Source organism: Typopeltis vanoorti, chromosome 5 (assembly GCF_054136105.1).
Source record: "Typopeltis vanoorti isolate ZY-2024b chromosome 5, IOZ_Tvanoo_1.0, whole genome shotgun sequence".
Classification (NCBI taxonomy): Eukaryota; Metazoa; Arthropoda; class Arachnida; order Uropygi; family Thelyphonidae; genus Typopeltis; species Typopeltis vanoorti.
The window spans coordinates 64,265,914-64,278,319 of NC_143553.1; the positions used below are offsets into that span (position 1 = coordinate 64,265,914).

General features: G+C 34.4%; 1 non-coding gene across 1 annotated transcript; it reads right to left on the reverse strand.

Annotated features, from left to right (window-relative positions):
• Positions 1-7,297: 7,297 nt before the first annotated feature.
• Positions 7,298-7,369, reverse strand: TRNAM-CAU (transfer RNA methionine (anticodon CAU)). The gene has a single exon. It is a non-coding gene; the product is annotated as a tRNA-Met (tRNA).
• Positions 7,370-12,406: the final 5,037 nt, after the last annotated feature.

Consider the following 12,406-nt stretch of genomic DNA (forward strand, 5'->3'; position numbering starts at 1 on the left):
CATGGGCCCAAACATGAGCATTGTAGTGATTGAAGACCCCCTTCGCGGGTAAATGAAGCTTCATCAGTGAGCAAAACACAAGTTGGAAAATCCGGGTCTACGGTACTTTTCTGCAGAAACCACTGCGCGAATTCCACACGTCGATGATAATCTTCGGCCATCAGTAACTGGTCTCGTTGCAGAGTGCAAAACGGGCAATACACTGGATCGAGATACCCCAATACCAGAGGCAACGGCACGTGTGCTTGTCTCTGGATTATTGTCCATCGCATGCAACACCTCCTCTTCCATGGGGGATTTCGCGTCGATTGTGACCACCCACTATCATGCCTGCGATCCCTGAATGATCCATACTCACTCAAATTCTGATGCAAATACGCAAACATTTGGTAATGCGGTACACGTCTGTTTACGTACCATTCTTGATACATTCGTACAGCGGCTCATCCATTACCGTCAGCTAACCAGTAAACGAGGTGTATGTCTATCATCCCAGCGTTCGCGACGCATGTGTTCTTCGTACGACGTCGAAAGTTTGAATGAGGAAGCCCCAGTTGCTCACCTGGGGTGCTGGCGAACAGACCACCTATCACTTTCGGTAGCGTTTCCGGTCATGCTATGTGAATATGGTTGATTCTGATGTTCTCTATCTCCCCTCAAAGTTGGTTAAAAACATTATATATATATATATATATATAATTTATATATATATATAAATATTTATATAAAAAATATATAAAATATAAAAAATATAAAAAAATATATAAAAAAATTATATATATATATAACCAGTGATATAACCAGAGAAAAGGAAAAAGGAAATATATATATATATATCTTTTAATGTTTCAGTATTGTTTAGTATTAGTATTACAATGTTTACAAATCAACTAAGATATGTAAAAATATTTGAAAAACTAACGGTAGACACTTTTGGTTTTATAAACTAAGGAAAAAAAACACGTTAATTACTAAATTCCAAGGACAGCATAACAAATGTCCTCTACCAGTGATATTAATTAAACTTTCCTATTTCCATTTATTTTCACTCTAGGTCTAGGATTACACAATTCTATAATTAGAATATATTTTTTGTTACCTCTTCACTTGTTATTAGAAATCCTCCACGAATTACAAAAACAAAACAAAAAGAGTTTAATTTAGTTAAGCATATTCAAGTTATTCATATTATTCTTGACAGCTCAAATTACTTGCGTTGCGAAGAAAAACGAGTTCGTAATGAGAATGACGAAACGCAACACCCCCTTTTGTCTTTTTCAACAAAACAAACACACCAAGAGAGAGAGAGAGAGAGAGAGAGAGAGAGAGAGAGGAAGATGTCTTATAAAATAGAAGCTGTCATGTGACGCATGCCAACTTCCTGCAGCGTTAATCGAAAGGGCCTACAGCACATTTGATGACGAAGCCCTTTCTGAACAATCCGTGGGAGGGTGATGACCAAAGTGGGTTGCTAAACATCTCTGTCATTAACCCACAACATGTACTGTGAGTAGTCGGAAATAGAGGGGTGGGGAGAAACACTGTTTACACTTAATCAGGAAAATCTGGGTTATTGAAGAGCCGTATTTCTTCTAACTTCCGCTCATCAGTAGATGACGCACCGTTAATCGCTTTCGTGTGCACAGAAATTAATTCTCTACCTTATTATCTTAGCGTATGACGTGAGTCTCTTTCGTTCAATTATCAAACAGAAATATAAAACATCCCCACTGTTAGAGAAAAGGAAATAGTTTTCTTAAAATTTTACAGACGAATGTCTGATCAATTTAGAGATCATTTTTCCCTCCTTTGACAGACGCTCAAATTAATAAGCTCATGGTAACAATCCACTAGTGGGGGTCAGTCATCCTTTGCGTACAAAAAATGTTCTGTAAGATTACTAGAAGATGTTGGGTAGATTTAGTTAGTCTTTTGTTTCCTATATCTGTAATAAATGGCCTTCTTTTTCTTAATGAATTGTACAAACAGACACTGAGTAATTAGCGAGGCTATTCGCGGATATCCTAATTGAATTCAAGAGGGAAAAAAAGTCAGACTGTACGGCTCGCGGAGAAAAATTCATTTAGAATAAAATGCACATAAAATAAATGTATCTTATCCCAAATAAAATAGAAATGTTTTATTTGAACTTACCTATACTTTCTTTTCTCTTTAAAATATACCGAATCTAAACCGAAAACATTAAAGAAGAAGAAGTGAGATTAAAGTATTACAGAGATGGGTGGGTTCCGTTATTTGGATCACATGTCCTTTGAGATATATAATTGACTCGTTAAAAACTAGTAGTTAAATATTAAATAGTTAAGCAATTCAAATAGTTATTACAAAAGCAAACTCAACCCATATAATGTTTTAAAAATCATTAAATGAAACCAAAATGTAGATAACATAGTACTTAAATAATTAAATATTAAATATCTAAAAGAATTTGGCGAAAAGGTTGAGGACCTCCAGGGTAACGAATGGCAATGCTGTAGCTAATGAAGTTTTAACTGAGGCTCGGCTATTGCCGTTACCCAGCCATGACTAGAGCTTTTTTGCTCAATAACACTCCATCCACACAGATTTTCTTCATTCAGATGACGGGATAAAGAGTCAAGGACTCAGTCCATCGCCCTGTTCTTTTAAGCACTTAAAAAAAGAATTTGGCTGATAGCTCAAATCAGATTCATGTTTAAGTGAATGAATACCTTCAAATCATTTATGAAGATGTTAAAGATCGTATTATCGTTGCCAAGATTTGTACAATGTGCAATATATTATATTATAGAAAATAATCAATTTGAAAGTAATAAATATATTTTTCTGAAGCCTACTTAATTTTTTTTCAGAGAAATTCACTAATACTTTTTAACGAAGTTTTTTAATGATCCATTGAATCATTAAACAATAACCTCCGTTAAAATTATTTGTAACTGAAAAGCCGTTTTTTTTTTTACCATGAATGTATGGATAGGTTGCCTTTCCTCAATATTCTACAAACATTTCTGGGATGGACTTTGACCCAGCTGTACGGACATAAACCACTAATCACAATTGAAATTCGTAACGAAGAACGAAGAACATCTATTTTTTCTGATTATCCCTTGTCCACTGTTCATCTTGTGGCAGTTTGCTGACATGATCGATGGAGATGACGACTATAACTTTTATCTCCAGTTTTGCTATTATATTTTTCCGAAATGGCTGATTTGTCCTGAGAACTTCTTGCACGCAGGAATTGGAGATTGTTTCGGGGATTTACGTGGTTATTTCTTGTTGCTATTGATTTGTATTCTGTATTTTAATGGACTACTACTGAGATTAAAAAAAAAAACTTTTAAGATTAGTTATGATTACCAATCATTATTTCTGATTAGTAAGTGTGTGTGTGTGTGTGTGTTCGCGCTTCGTGATGAAACCATAGGTGGCCGATGAAGTATCATTCTCACATGACATAGATGGTAACAACTGTCGGGGAGGTCGGTCGGTATAGAGCGGTGACTTCAAAGTCACGACTGTCGAAGATGTGCATTTTAGTCTCTCTTCATGACCACCCCCTGGAGTCATTACATGATGCGTCACTGTAGAAGACGACATCCGATACGTCGTTAAACACTCATCCACAAAAGTCTATTTATAGAAGTCAGCAGAACGCAGTGTTTGCGTTGCGTCAGTGTCTGAACATCTACGAGCGGACATGAGACTTTGAAGATTAGAATGGATGGTTTGTCTTAACGGTGACGGACATCATCTCGCGGGATTAATCTGCCTTCAGGGTGATCTATCAGAGGAGCTGTCTAATGTTTCACTAGGAGGTATCAGAGTTCTTATGATAGTGGTTATAAGGGTGTAACAGGTCGTCTGGCTGTGTCAGTTCTTGTTATTTAAAGATCGGGAGAGAGTTTGCCAATATCTTTTACAGTTTTATTCCAAACCTGTTTTTATAAGCTGAATCAGGTGTTAAGGTATAAGTTGTACCTTATCGCATAAAAATGGTGCTCTTAATCATGAGTTTTGCTATATCTATTTTCAATTATGCTAACATGTGCTAGCAATTTTTGAAGACGAAATGATATATTCTATAACAAAGTGCCCTGTAATTACTAAATATACAATATCAAATCTTACACACAAGTCTGTCCCATTTATATGCGAAATTCGATAAATGCAACAGACGTTAGCGAGAGTGAATGTAGGATCATCAGTATACTGTAAGTCTTCATCAGTTTTTCCATTAAAAAATCTTTCCAGATGTTGTCTGTTAGTTTAAATTTTTTTCCTTCTTATTTTTAAAAATTGGAACGACAGTGAAACGTAGAAGAATTAAGACATCGTGACAATGCATAAACACAAATTTATTAATAAAGAGAAAGCTCATAACGATCATAATAAAGAAAGTGTACGATTTGGATACTGTATTTGTCAAGATCAAAAACTGAGTGGTGTAATGCTGTTTCACTTGGAGATAAAATACGATTGTCTAAACATCTTAGAATCAATTCCCATTTGCTAAAGGGAATCGATTCTAATAATTATCACTAAAGTCTAATATAAGAAAGAAATGAAAAGAAAATTGAGAAGCGAGAGAAAGCATGAGATGACATTAGCAAAATGCCTTACACTTGCAAGTAAGATTTCTTTGGAAATATAAAAAAGGATGATTTGAATCCTACCCCCTTGTCGATCTGTAATCGGGAAACACTTGATATGACCTTAGCATATTCCCATCTCGTTTCCTCCTTTCAGTAAAGATCAACTTCTAAGACCAGCATCGATGTCAACAACATCCTTTGAGAGAAAGGAAACGTTCCTCTTTTGCAGCAGTTGTAAAAGTAAATTTATTGTTTCTCTAATATCGGATGCTGCGGAATCTTAAGAAGCTGAAGAGCACGTAAGTCTTTTTATTTATTTATTTTATTATTCTATTATTATTATTTTTTTTTGGCAAGCAAAGCTACGAGCGTCTGTACTCATTCGGTAACAACAAATGTTTGTATTTAATGACCTAATGTCGAATTCCGTCAAGGACGAGCACCGTCATAACAGCTTTTCAACCTAAGGTGAGTATGGATAGAATAGAGTTCTTTTTGCTCAGAGAAACTCTTCTTTTTTGCATCCTGCAAAAGAAGGCTCAACCAGCATAAGACGCATGCAATTAACTTACATAAATATTGCTATTATAACTTTACTCGCTTCGGCTTAACTTCAAAAGCAAAGCCTGCAGAATTACACTTCTGTAAAGATCAGTTTACAGACTAAATATACTGACTGTCCCGTTTCTAATAAGATCAGCCAATATACACTCCTGAAGATTGAAATCTAATTTATGCTTATGTAAAAAGCCAAATATAATGATTAGAATGATTATTTGATGATTCCCAATGTCATATTTAAACATCACTTCCATTTACAATAGCAGTATCGTCATAAGGAGAGCTCCTTATAAGCTCCAATTTACATATTTGTTTGAATAAATACAACTAGATCATGCTGATGATATTCATAATAAATAATTTAAACTCAGACATCAGTTGATGTCGCTTTTCCAGTACCTAATATAAGTGTTTTTTCGAGGATAACCTTCATATGCATGGCCTGCAAAAGCATCTCATTTATTCTAACGTACATAAATTAGTTACACAAATTCCACCTTGAACCTTTGACCTCTAAGCCGGAATAGCTAATTAATATGCTTACTTTCAGAAAATTTTGTGTTTTTGAACTGCGGGCGATAAATTTGTGATGGTTTATTCTAATTAATATATTAATTTAACACTGTCTATACAGATCAGATACTACAGGCGTACTCCCTTAATTCTATCACTATGCTGACACATTACAGACCCTTAGGATTTCCTTCTGTGTATTTTAATTACGATCAATTAATTAAAAATAATGAGGGAATCATTTTCGTCTCCTTCCTGGTGAAATTGCTTTTGTCGTTTTTCTCTCAACGTGATTTAGTTATATTTTACCACCGATGTTTACTCCAAACTGCTCCAAGCAGGAAAAAAATCTTTACCGTAAAGAAATCCTTGGTTCTGTGAAGGAACCATTTGATACGGGATTTGGGCAATGGGTAGAAATAATAAAGACTTGAAAGTGACGTCTGTTAGCGTTTCATAGTAATTTTATTCCTTAAAGTGGTTCGTGGTGAACATCTTTCAGAGTAAGGAAGAAAAAACTTAATGCGTAAGAATTTGTTTCTCAGAAACCGAAATGTGGGTAACACATGGGATTAATTACGTGCTTATCCGCATTGGAAGCTCATTAGGGAGATTAAATCTTGAGGGATGATGAAAGTTACAAGAGGGGAAAAAAATAAATAACGGTAAATAAAAGAAGATAAAAAGAGAGGAACGAAACTTTCTTTTACGATATTAAAAGAGTAGAAAAACAAATAGAATCTTCAAATAAATAAATTGATAGACATTTCTTACTAGATTTTCGCATTCATATTAATTGCACTCCCTTTTTGGATATAGTTAAATGTATTGATCTTGGCTTGCGTGTACATCGAAAGAGAACTATCGAATTGTCAAGCTGGAAAAATAGAAATAAAAATAGTGAAGTCAGTTATTAGAAATATTTACAATGTTATTCACAGGTTTAGTGGCCAGTCTGTTATTCACTGAATTTCTAATTACGAGTCTCCTAAAGATAAAGGCTTTAAGGAAGGTGCATCGCCCAGGATTCCATTTATTTCGTCAATGGTAAATGGTGCGTAATGAACCAACCCTTTTATTGAGAAGTCGCATGTTGATAATACGCACTGAACCCAAGTGAGAAGCAAACATTTTCAGATTATCTCACAGCTGTGAGATCATAGAGGTGCTTACACTTAACAGCGCAGCAAACCACTGCAAAAGTGAACCTAAAATACAAAATTAGTTTCGTGAAATAAATTTAACACAAATATTAATAGCATGAAGAAAACACTTGATATTCTGATATCTTCATACTGGACACAAAAGCATGTGTCATGCCAACATAGTAATCCTGTTGAGCTGATTTAATAACCCTAAGCTGTTCTAGCATAAGTAAGCCCATAAATTCCCGTTACCCTTCACACAGTAATAAACTTTATTAATTACTTAGCATCCCTATCAATCTAATCCACTTTGCTCGTTAATCCCGCTTTCAAACTTTTCATTCTGATTTCTGTCTTTCATCATTCCAGGAAGAACATCGGAAGATGCTGACAATGATAAAACAGTATCAAAATATGTGTAAAGAATATGAAAATTATATGGGCTTTGTGTATTTTTTACAATAAATGTGAAAAAAAATTTACTAGCAGAGCGTGGTTTCGATCCACGGACCTCTGGGTTATGGGCCCAGCACGCTTCCACTGCGCCACTCTGCTCTACTTTGCAATTCCCTAAACATCTAATGAAAGGTTCGATAACACATTTATCAGTTTTACTGATATCAGTTCACTGTTAGTTCATGTCAGGAGAATTTCGTGCTGAAACGGAAATAATGCCAAAAAGGTGGAACATCGGAAGATGCTGACAATGATAAAACAGTATCAAAATATGTGTAAAGAATATGAAAATTATATGGACTTTGTGTATTTTTTACAATAAATGTGAAAAAAAATTTACTAGCAGAGCGTGGTTTCGATCCACGGACCTCTGGGTTATGGGCCCAGCACGCTTCCACTGCGTCATTCTGCTCAACTTTGCAATTCCCTAAACATCAAATAAAAGGCTCGATAACGCAATTGTCAATTTTACTGATATCAGTTCACTGTTAATTCATGTCAGGAGAATTTCGTTCTGAAACGGAAATAACGCCAAAAAGGTGGAATCTAAGAACTGTTTATGATTCACTACATAACTGAATATAAATACAATCCGTGAATGGATTTATATTCCTTTTATCGGCATCGATCTATTTACGTTAGTAGACAACACATCAGAAATAATGTACAAACAACTATCTACAATAAAATTAATAAACTATAAAATAGTACTTTATATAAAGATAAAAAGATAGCTAAACTTATACAAATTAAAATACATAAAGTATAATAAAAACAAATCATGACGTAACATAAACAGTAACTCCGCTATATCTGAGTGTTGTACAATCTAAAATATTTTATTTTATCTAAAATAAAATATTTTAAAAGATCAGGGATGAAAATTTTCTTGTTCTTGATAGTTTGTTTAGATGTCTAGTATTTTATAATAACTTCTTCTTAAACAAATCAAAGGAATAGTTCATGAGTAGGCACCTAGTGATGGACAGATATGAAACCCCACGAAGTCGTACACGAAAACCACGTCGGTGTTCAATCATCCAGTTCGAACTTTCAACATCGGTTTGAATTTTATATTGTTTTGTTTGAATTTTATAGTCTTCCACCACATTTAAAGCTGCTTTGTTTTTAGTATTTTATGGCTTAACAAATTTCAATATATATTATTTACATGTATATTATAAAAATTATAAAAAATATATTATAAAATCAATCCTTATATTATAATAATTGAATTTCTTTCTTAAATAAAGACTGTACAATAAAATCTTTATAAATGATAAAAAAATATGAATTGCATTAGAATACCAAAATTTCTTATTTATAATCAATGTACACCCTCTGTCCAAAAAGAAGTCGACCTTTCGAAAATAGAAGAAAGTAGTGGCGCCATCTGTTCTATCTTTTTGTTGTCGAAAGCGGCAACCATTAGTGCTGTGTCAACTGTTTATGATATTTGTTTCATTAGAAGCCGAGTTATAGTGCCAAGAGTGACAGTATGCTTTGACGAACGGTCGGTCGTCACGATATTCATGCCGTAAGCGACGAATTCTCGCTATCAATTACTTCAAAACTTCGAGATAAAAGCTGAACGAATTATTTGTGGATTCTAAAAATGTCTACTTATGTAAGTTGGATTTTAAGTTCACTCGTTGATCAGTTTTACACAAAGACTATCTTATTTTAAATTAGAAAAGAGAGAGACCTAAACGAGATCCAATTACGTTTCGTTAATTGGATCTCCACGATCTGCATGTCTGACCTGAACAATGTTTGTGAACAATGGTATTCGCTTTCCACTTTTTCATTACTATGAATGCCATTTTACTTCTACTTACATACAACATGCAGGTCCTTAGCACTCTCTGCTTGAGGGGAAAATCTGAAATTTTCTATTTTCTTCCAATACGAATAGATCCCATAGTTCCTTCTACGCCTCGCTGTCAGATGGAGGCACTGTAATCGAATAGCTTCTCTCCAGTTTAAATGTCGGCAAATATACATATAGTATTTTGTTTAGAATCAATTGTTTTATCCTTTTCAGACATACATGGACAGAAAGTAATGTATTTACATAACTGAAAAGAAATGAATAAAAAATGAGAAGAGCTCAACTGATTTATTTTATAAAATAATGACCAGTTAGGCTATATTCTTGTTATTGTTCCTTACTTACATGAAACGATTAAAATAGTAATAGTGATAGCTGGAAGAAGGAAGAAAGACTTAGTGGTATTTTATAATGCAATCCAATAACACGGAAGAACTGCTTGACTTTCACCATATCGGTCGCACGTATACAACATACCAGAAAGCTATTCGAAAAATAAAGATTAGAACCAACAAGGATTCACCTCAATGACTAAACGACGATATGCTATTTAAAATATAAAAAAGACCAATTATGGCATTGGATAAATAAACTTCCATGTAATCAACGCTTAAAAACAAGAATAAACAAACAAACTCTAATCAGAAATACACCGAATTAAAACTATTACAAATACAAATTTAAAAAATTACAAAATTCAAATAAAAATATATTACAATCAACAAATACAAAACACCGATTGAAACAGCTTAACCTACGAAACTTCTCAGAATTAAATATACGATGTTGCAGGTAAAAGCCTGTTCTTATCAGGAGAGTTATTCAGTTTAACATAAACTTAAATTGTGCAATATTCGTCATTATAAACTTAACTAAGACCCTTAATAAAGTATATCACATCATTCTAATTAGAAAGTTAACAGCAACACGAATCGACTACAATTTGCAGGTCTGGTTGGCCGAATGGATAGAATACCGGCTCTCCAACCAACAGGTTGCAGGTGCAAATTCCATCGTGAGCATGGGTTGGATGCCTGTAAAGCATCTTAATGCTTTTAGTGTCTTTAAAAAAAGTCAATTAAGCGGTTCAATAATTACCGCTCAGGAAATGGATGCACAATATTAAATAAGGAACTCCGTGCACCTCATCAACAGAAGCATTCTGTGGCTTGTTGCAAGGACCCATTTTATATCCAACGCTATTTAATATTTGCATGAATGACATCCACACACATTTGCTATGAATGGCCGCCTAATTGATGAGCACATGACGATATAAGTCAGCTTTCAAGTAGTTACACAGAAATTCCATTTACTTCAATAGATAAAACACATAATCTGATTAAAAATCCCACACTTCAATCAACAAAAACTATTGAAAAGTTAATACTATACCCCGAAAGAGATACGGTAGTGTAGAAGAAAATGCTTCTGTACAACCACAACGAACATCAAAAATATTAAACAGCTCGGCATTCACGTAAATAAGATATTATGTGTATTAGTCATGTTACCTTCAATACCTTCGAAGAAAATCAAGAATTATTGTAGAAGTAAATATTCCATACTATAAATATACTCCTATTAAACATCGAAACTCTTATACACAAATACTTTTGTAAAGAAATAATCGAGTGTGACCTGACTGTATACGGAAGAGCAGCTAAAGTACAAAAAAACTGGATAACATGAGAGAGAGAGAGATTTGTGCGACTGGAAAATTTTAAATGGAACAATGCGCCAATAAGAATAGCTAACAGAAAGCAAGTCAGTGACAAAGAAGATTTTAGAAATTTTCAGAAACCGAGGGGATTACACAACGGATTTCTGTTTCCTTTATCATAAGGTTTATCGAAATTTTAACCTTATTTTTAAAACCAGGTATTTCGAGCAAAGAAAAATGTGTAAGAAATAATAGAGAATTTTATTTTCAATTTGGACAAAATACAAAAGTAGAAATTCGTAAGCATGATAATGTTCCTGATTCGTTTTGACAATATGAAATTATCTTTTTATTTCCATTAAGTTTCATATAAATTTTGATCTTTAGAAACAACTAAGGAAACTGTTTAGAAATAACTTTTAAATTGATCGAATGTTATCATATGGAACGCTTAGAGCGACGCTGAGAAAAACGCCGCTAAAATAATAAACATTAAATTAATCCATTCAATGCGAGTTAACGTGAACTACGAATTGTATCATACATGGAAACAAACTCGTTGCTTGTGTGTGTGTGGGGGGGGGGGTCATCTAACTCTGAATCGAAAAGTGCAACAAACACCAGCAGTAGCACTATGATTGAAATAAATCTCCCCAGAAACTAATCTCAACAAAAGACCAAAATAGCAAGCACAATATACAAACAATACCAGAATCTACGCCCTCCCCCACACACAAATCAGTTTTACCTCTACTTTGACATAAACGCTAGAATAAATGACCCATCGCTTAGGGTCTTCCAGACTAGATCTCCCAATATGAACGAAAACATAAACGGAAACAAAACCGCAGATACACCAATCATAATCCACTTCAATGCCCAAACGACACACTTCACGATCCCTTTCGCTACATGCTTGGCACCTTTCCCTTATGAGATCTAGCACTGATTGCCAAAAACTTCATAATTTAGAATGCTTTGCTGTATTTACTGTTCCTTTAATTGCCAAAACAACTCTGCTTCCTCACTCGCATATCCATGTGGCTTGACTTTCTGCAATCATCTATCGAAATATTGAAGTCATCGTTCTTGGTGACCTTAATGTCCACAACTCCAACTGACTCCCCATTTCTAACACTACTGACCAAGCTAGTGAGTGTTGCGGAAGTTTTTGCAATAAGTAATGACCAAATGCGAATCATACAGCTACCTATCCAAATGCCTGATAACTCTCTTCCCACAATATTTTTTTTGTTAACCAGCGCTCCTCTCAGTGACTCACATATCAAACGCGTGCAGGTGCTCTCTGACAAAGCATGTCATTCAATCACTCCCACTGTTCTTTGGTATATCAAGTGAGATGACCTCCCGAAGTTCTATTATTCATTTCGAGGTCAGAGTACTTCTTCTTCTTCTGACCCAATCTCTGAGTGAGTGACAGAAATTATCCTCACCGGCAAGAAGTGCTCCATTCTTAATTCTATCCATAATTCTCGTCCACTTGAGGATCTTAACTCAACAAAACGAGAACCAAATAGTTAAATAAAACCATCAGTTCATCGCAGATGAAACAAGAACCCAATCTCATACTCTGCCTATGCTGAAGTACGCAATAAATGCAAAATACCTATCAACTCATAAA